Source organism: Dendrobium catenatum, unplaced genomic scaffold, assembly GCF_001605985.2.
Source record: "Dendrobium catenatum unplaced genomic scaffold, ASM160598v2 fragScaff_scaffold_858, whole genome shotgun sequence".
In the NCBI taxonomy this organism is placed as follows: domain Eukaryota; kingdom Viridiplantae; phylum Streptophyta; class Magnoliopsida; order Asparagales; family Orchidaceae; genus Dendrobium; species Dendrobium catenatum.
The window spans coordinates 114,292-121,620 of NW_021319320.1; the positions used below are offsets into that span (position 1 = coordinate 114,292).

Here is a 7,329-nt window from a genome sequence, read left to right on the forward strand (position 1 = left end):
AGTCAAATCAGCCCGTGAAGTAGGTTGAATTTCACTCGCTAAAAAACTTATAAGTCGAGTTTATCAAACCACAAACTCGAATTCGAGCTTAGATTCTATCTCATACGATACAGAGCTTGAGCTTAATATAAATTAAATGAGGCTTGATTAAGAAAAAATACAACTCAACTCAACTCAACTCACTTACATCCCTATATGTAATCAATACAATTAATTTATCTTTGGCTGCTAATTATGGCTGCATTACCAATATAGGCAGAATTTGGTATGCTGACAGTGATGGCCTTTAAAAATTACGATATAAAATACGATTTAAAAAAAAAATATCCAACTCTGTTTCGGTCTATTTCGTTTTCTGGTCCAGCTGCCTTTTCCAAAGCTTTTGCTTTATCATAAGGCGACATGGCTGCCTTCACTGATAAATGATAATCTCTGCTTGCAAACTTTACTTCTCTTTGGCATAACTTCACAAAAGCATTTAGATCCCATTTTTGTGTTTTCTTCATTAAAAAGTTATTACCTACCTCCTCCACTAAGGAACAGAGAGCCTTTAAAGGATGGATTTGGAACCTACCAATTACTACCATGCTTATTACATAAATTCCAATTGCAGTTTCTCTGCTTAACAAAATCTTTTATAAAATTTGTTTGAGGAGTTTCTTACTCAAATTAATGTCCTTTCTTTTCTGTAAGGAAATTCAATCAGTGGTTGTTTGGAAATCTTATATACTTGCTAATGTATATAGATGAATGATGCTATCCTGCAAAGACATTTGAAAAATATAAGCTCAAACATGCGTTAAAGTCTGAATTTGATATGAAAGAACTTGACAATGCTAAAGAAATTCTTGAAAGAAAATGATCTATTCTTATCACATAAAAAATTATCTTTAAAAGGTTCTAATTTTTTTAACAGATTAAAAAGAAGTTAATTCAAGCCATCTACAGCTTCATATCCTAAATAAGATCAAGATATTGAAGAGCTGACAAATATTACTCATTTAGCGCCATTAGATCTTTGATATATGTTATGGTGTGTTATAATAAAAATAATAATAATGATAATAATAATAATAATGATAATCATTATTATTATTAAAATTATCATTGTTATTATACCTAACAATAATAATATAATATTATAATAACTAATGGTTAATAACAAAACTAATAATAATATCATTAAATAATAATAATCTTAATGACAATACTAAGATAAATAATAACAACATTAAGAATAATAGTAAATAATTTTGTATTAATAACCTTATTACTAGCAGCTTAGTGAAATAAATGAGGAAGAGTGTAGGCTCTCTAGATCGGCAAAGGGGGTGGCTGAGATGAAGTTCGGGTCTGGAGCTTTGGTTGGTGGGGAATCGGAAAACAGGAGCTAGGGCAGAGTTTGGCGCCGGGTAGGGGAGCGTCTGCTAGAGTCGGATCGAGCGGCTTGGTGGAGATCGGAGGAAGGAGCTCGGCTGCGAGTGGGTAACTTTTTTCGGACGTTACAACATTTTGATCTGAAGCAACGACGGTAGCTCGCTCGCTGTGAAGGTAACTTTCTCCCTTTCGCGCGCTTCTTCGGCCAAATCCCGTAAATCCGACTTCTACCTGGATTAGGATTTACTGGGATTTAGTGGATTTACGCCATAAATCCGCAAATCCGGGATTTACGGATTTGCCGGATTTACCGCTACTTTTTTTGCGTTTGGCTGGATTTACCGTAAATCCTACTAAAAACTCGAAATAAATCCGATACCAAACAGCCCCTTGGTCTCCTTGGCCGACGGGTGTTCTCGCGCTCTACGTCCCGAACGAACAGCTGCCGGCGCCGCTCGTCGTGCTCGACTGCTGGTTACTTGAACTCGTAAGTTTTTTTCCTTTTCCACAACTGCTGTATAAAAGAAATCTGTATGAAAGTGAGCATTAAATTACCTCAAACGTCTGCCCTAGGTCGCGTATTTGGTCTCCTTGGCCGACGGGTGTTCTCGCGCTCTACGTCCCGATCGAACAGCTGCCGGCGCCGCTCGTCGTGCTCGACTGCTGGTTTCTTGAATTCGTAAGTTTTTTTCCTTTTCCACAACTGCTGTATAAAAGAAATATGTATGAAAGTGAGCAATAAATTACCTCAAACGTCTGCCCTAGGTCGCGTATTTGGTCTCCTTGGCTCGACGGGTGTTTTTCGTCTTCTCTCCGTCTGGAAACCGAAGGTGTTCTCGCGCAGACGTCCCGATCGAACAGTTGCCGGCGCCGCTCGTCGTGCTCGACTGCTGGTTTCCTTAACTCGTAAGTCTTTTACCTTTTCCTCAACTGCTGTATAAAAGGAATCTGTATGAAAGTGAGCAAGAATATCAACGATGTAGCTTTGTTATAGCAAAGTGAATTCCAATTTTATGTTCGTCACATCAGTTTGTTGCATTACCCCTTGTTTACAAGCCGAATTAACGCATTTTTTTGTGATTGCAGTTCTGAGTTTATTGTATTACTGAAAACAGTTTTAATATCACACATGATTCTTTTTTATTATTATTATTACATTTTCTATACTTGAGTAGATAGTACACTTATATTTCCGTAAGGCATTGTCATTTCTCCCTGTTTGCTGTATCATAATTTTTTTGTAAGAAGAAATCTGGAGTCATTTCAATTTCTTTTCAAGAACATTATTCTGTAGCAAGGAAGACTTTGAGTCATAATGTGTAGCCTCCATTTTTGCATAATTAACTGTCTATACAAATATATATACAACTATTAACAACCTTATGAAGGCAATTGCCATGATTCTACCAAAATTATATTCAAGGATTTTAGAGGAGAGATTTGTGTCATATTGTTGTGCAAGTTTTAGAGTTTTAATTTGCTGAGCATGGATTTAAATATTGGCGACTTAAGAGTTGTTTTTTTATTGTTTTTTTTGTTTTAAGTACTTCTCAATATCAAAATGATATTTTAATTAATCTGAGATACTTGAACTATACTTTCAGATAAACGTTAAAGTGCTTTGTGTTGTTATTTAAATTTCTATGCATTAGAGAGATTTGTAAAAAGGATGAAATGCGTGCTTCCATGCTTCACTTCTTCTTCTTTTTTTTTTAACCATTTTGAGTTTGTTAATTTTTTCTTTTCCTAGATGCCAACATGAACCTCATCCGCATATTTTTCTCTTACTTTTGGCACATGTACACTTTATGTTATAGATATATATATGTTCATACACAGATACATGAAACAAAATTACTTGCTCACAAAGTATATTCCAATATGGATGTTTGCTTTCATAATTGTCTGGATGCGGGCTGCTCTCTGTTTAGAATAAAGTCTTCTTTTAAGTTACTGAATAATTGTTTGAACAATTAAAAAAAAAAAACAGGAAAAGATCAACCATTTAAATTTCTTCCTTTTTATATATGTTTATTCATTAACCGGTACATTGTAATCAGAATATTCACTTACTCACATATACAATATTTCTATTTGTTGAAACATATGTCACTAACCGTAAATTGAGAATTTTGTATTTTTCATTTGGATATATGATTAACAGAAGTTTAAGGAGCTCTTTTGGTATGTAATGGTTACTTGCATTTGCCCGTAATTGTGTCTTAGAAATGATATTTTGATTAAGCAAAAATTGTCAAGTCTTCTTTCATTCTATTTGGCGAGGTCCTTGTTTGTATTATGTCAATGCATTCCACCATGCACTTAAGGTTACTATTTTTCTGTTTAATAAATTGCTATAACTGGTCCTTGTGTTTTAGTTAAATATTTCTAATATTATTCAATGTTTACATGTCTTGCATTGATAGAAGCTTCTTAGAACTTATATTTTCTAAAATGTTCATGTTTTCCTTAGGTATATATGATAACCATGATGCTATAACTTGATATCTTTTAGGTAAAAGTGTAATTTGAAACTCTCTTTGTTTCATCTACAATGTTATGGATACACTCTTTTTCATGTATATATTCCTCACGACAAAACACTAACCTTCTATGTATTGTAATTATACCATGACATCTCATATCATATGATTTAATATACGTAGGTTCAACTATATCTTTGTTCATAGATTAGAATGACTCGGAATACAAATCCACTTCACCTGTGACCCCGATAGGTGATGTGGAGTGTAGATAGAAGCCTTAGGCACTAGGTTTATACTAGCCTTTATTCTTCATGAACATATACATATAGCATAAGATCGACACCCTAGGCTAGATAACACAGACATATGTTCACCATCCATAGCCTGTGCACCTTCTAACTGTCAGCCTAGGGTTAGGTTCCCTAATCCCTTAGCCTATGAGGTCCCCTTGGATGAGGTAACCCATGGTTACTGACAAGGATCCTTAGGTCGACATTCGACCAATAGGTTATGTAGATTGACGAGCCGGAGACGATGGACAACCATGGGATCTTGATCGGGGGCGTCATATCTACTAGGTAGGATAGTTTGCAACTTTCAAACATCTATCTACCTAAAAATCCAACATACATTAGATGTAACTTTAGTAATCTTAGATTCCAGGTTAAGGGATTAAGTTATTTAGTTCTTTTTTTATGTATCTCTTTATGTACTGTTTATGTGTATTATCTTTCACTATTCATACTTTATATCATTTATCATTTTCTTTTCATTATAAATTTTAAATCATTAATTGCAAACCCAAATCCAGAATAAAAATAAAACCCATTTGATTACAATTTTGACTAGAACTGAAAATTGAAACGTTTAGTTAGGAAATAAAATAATTGTCACTAGAACTTTGACCGACATTTCAAACTTTGTGTTTTATAAACTAAAACTTCTATGATTTTACATAAAAAGAAAACATAAACTGGCGTACGACAGACACTTGCATACTTGCCTGGAGACTAGTTCGTGGTAGTGTTTAGGGAATAGTTTTCTATTCAAAACAAAGCAAAACCCCTTTAACAACATAGAAAGATAAGTAAGAAGATATAAATGATAAAATACCCACCACATTAACATACCACCAGAAAAAAAAAACATTAACTGCATTTAGGTTTAGAAGAATGATCCAACACTAATGGTCCGGGGTCACTAAAATTTCTTAGATGTCGATCCCAATCTTCTTGTTAAAACAACAACCCATCTTCTCTTGCACCACATATGACCGGATATAATTTCAAAGCACTTGGTGGCGCTTAGTTGGCAATCCTATCCAAGAAGGATTATAAGTCCAGGAGAGCAGGGCTTCTATCTTATTTTATTTTTATTATTATTTGTTTAGGAGTCGGGCCTTCTAGCCCCTTTGCATTTTGTTAGATTAGGTTTGAATCGCTACTCTGTAGTCATTGTAGTCATTCACCTCATATCTGAATTTTAGTATTTAGAAAGATTTAATTTCTATGCCCAATTTAATTTTCTTTGGATTAGATCTTAATTCAAAAGGAAAAAAATAAAAAGAAGGAAGCCCCAGTTTAGCTTTTAAGGAGATTTGATCCGCGTCAATAAAATCTAAATCTCGAGACCTCTCTAGTTAACAACTTGAGTAGGTCATTAAATATCATTAAATACCATTTTTTCTTTCATGCATGGGTATTTAAAAACATATTTCTAAAACTAACAGCAGTGGCATGAATGACTAACTAATAAAATGACATTAATAATGCCGCAGATATAAAATCCTACCAATATCTAATGCATTGAGAAATCAATCAATAAAATAAAGTAAAAAAAGGAGTATCTGCAAGATGGGGACAAAATTAATATTGATGTTAATATTCAATACTAACATTAAAGTTGATACATAATATTAGCATTTAATATGAATATCAATATTAATGACTAATAAAAAGAAAAAGAAAACTAATAACAATAAACACTAGCAGCAATAATAAAATAGATGACTAAAAAAATCTCTCTCTGTTTTAAGAAGAAATGTAGTATGAGCCAAGCAGATGTAGTTTATAATGGGCTATTTTATTTGCCAGAACAATTTCATGGGAATGGGAAGGGAAATAAGAAAGTTAAAGCAATAAAGTTGTGAAGGGAAATAAGCAATGTGATCACGTGAACCTGACAAAAGGTAAAAGTTCAGGAAATAGATTATCAAAAGCAATGAGAGTTTTGTCTGGTAGTGGCTTGGCTTGTAATAGATTGAATACTTTATTAAAAAAAAAAAATCTCCTTGTTGTGAGAAACGACGAAGAGGAGAAACCCACCTAATCCGGCCGCGGCAAAGAGGTTGGGACGTGCAGGTGGAGGTTTAGTTCAGAGAAGGCGTCGGCTAGAGGATCGAGTGGTTTAACGGCTCGGAGCAGCTGTGGTCAAGCGGTTTGACTTGCTTGGAGCTGATCGGAGGAGGTATTTGAGAGCTGGAACTAGCACAGAAGTTTGAAGGCGTTGCTATGTGTAAAAAAAAAAACTTCCGTTCCTTCTGCTCTCTTTTAACGACAAAGCCGCGCCTTTACCCCTGTCGGAGGTTTTGCTTCAGCGAAATATCCGGGATTCAAAAGATTTCTGACAAAACGAGTTTGATTGATATAAGGTTAGCATTAATTTGATCATAACTTTATTGTTTGACTTTTAGCTTGGCTGATCTCTTAAACTTTGTATAATAACAAAGCCTCATCAATATTATCTGTGATAATCAGCTTTTCTAAGGAGGCAATACTCTTCAACATATCCATTAGTAACACCCACAACACATTTATAATGAGATTGTTGAGCACGGGATGGCAATTAATAATAACCTTCATTTCTCCATGTCTGCCAAGGGAAATCGGGTTGGAGTAGCTTGTAATTATTAGGTATCTTAATGTTGCAAGTCTTGCTTATTTCATCAGCCAAAGGAAGAGATTTAATGTGTGGACAACCCAACAAATTGTTCATCCATATTGCAGACTTGACGCCCATGAATAATAAAACAAAAAAATCTGCAATTGTTTTAAATTATTGTGTAATAGAAGGTTGTTGAGCACGCACTTGGCGGAATCAGAATTTTCCCTGAATTAATAAAATTTCATCTCTCGGCACATAATTTGGCACTGAAAGCCTCCTCGGCATCCTTCACGTTAAAGAAGAAGTTTGATTCTTAACTGGCGAGGCTCACTCATATGCTCCAGCTCTACAAATCTAAAGCCATTCTCATATTTAACATAAAATCCATCTAGTTGTTGAAGAGAATTTAGCTTTCCGATTCTATGCATTCCATAGAGATCATCCCATAGCAATTGCATGTAATGCACTTTTGTAGAGTTATTCATGTCTCTCGATAAGAAATTTGGATGAATAAACTGCCAATTTTCATAGATTACGAGTTGCAAGTGATATAGATTGCTTAGAGATTTTGAGTGAAGAATCT

The 7,329-nt window shown here is 34.4% G+C and overlaps 1 long non-coding RNA gene across 5 annotated transcripts; it reads left to right on the top strand.

Moving 5' to 3' along the window:
• Positions 1-1,275: 1,275 nt before the first annotated feature.
• LOC110113734 lies at positions 1,276-6,432 on the top strand. 5 transcript variants are annotated; one of them, XR_003701549.1, is made up of 6 exons: positions 1,276-1,551; positions 1,764-1,864; positions 1,951-2,056; positions 2,143-2,283; positions 5,957-6,051; positions 6,164-6,432. It is a non-coding gene; the product is annotated as an uncharacterized LOC110113734 (long non-coding RNA). The 5 variants fall into 5 exon arrangements; XR_003701551.1 differs by having other exon boundaries at positions 1,277-1,551; positions 6,175-6,432; XR_003701547.1 differs by having other exon boundaries at positions 1,281-1,551; positions 5,957-6,432.
• The last annotated feature ends 897 nt before the right edge of the window (positions 6,433-7,329 follow it).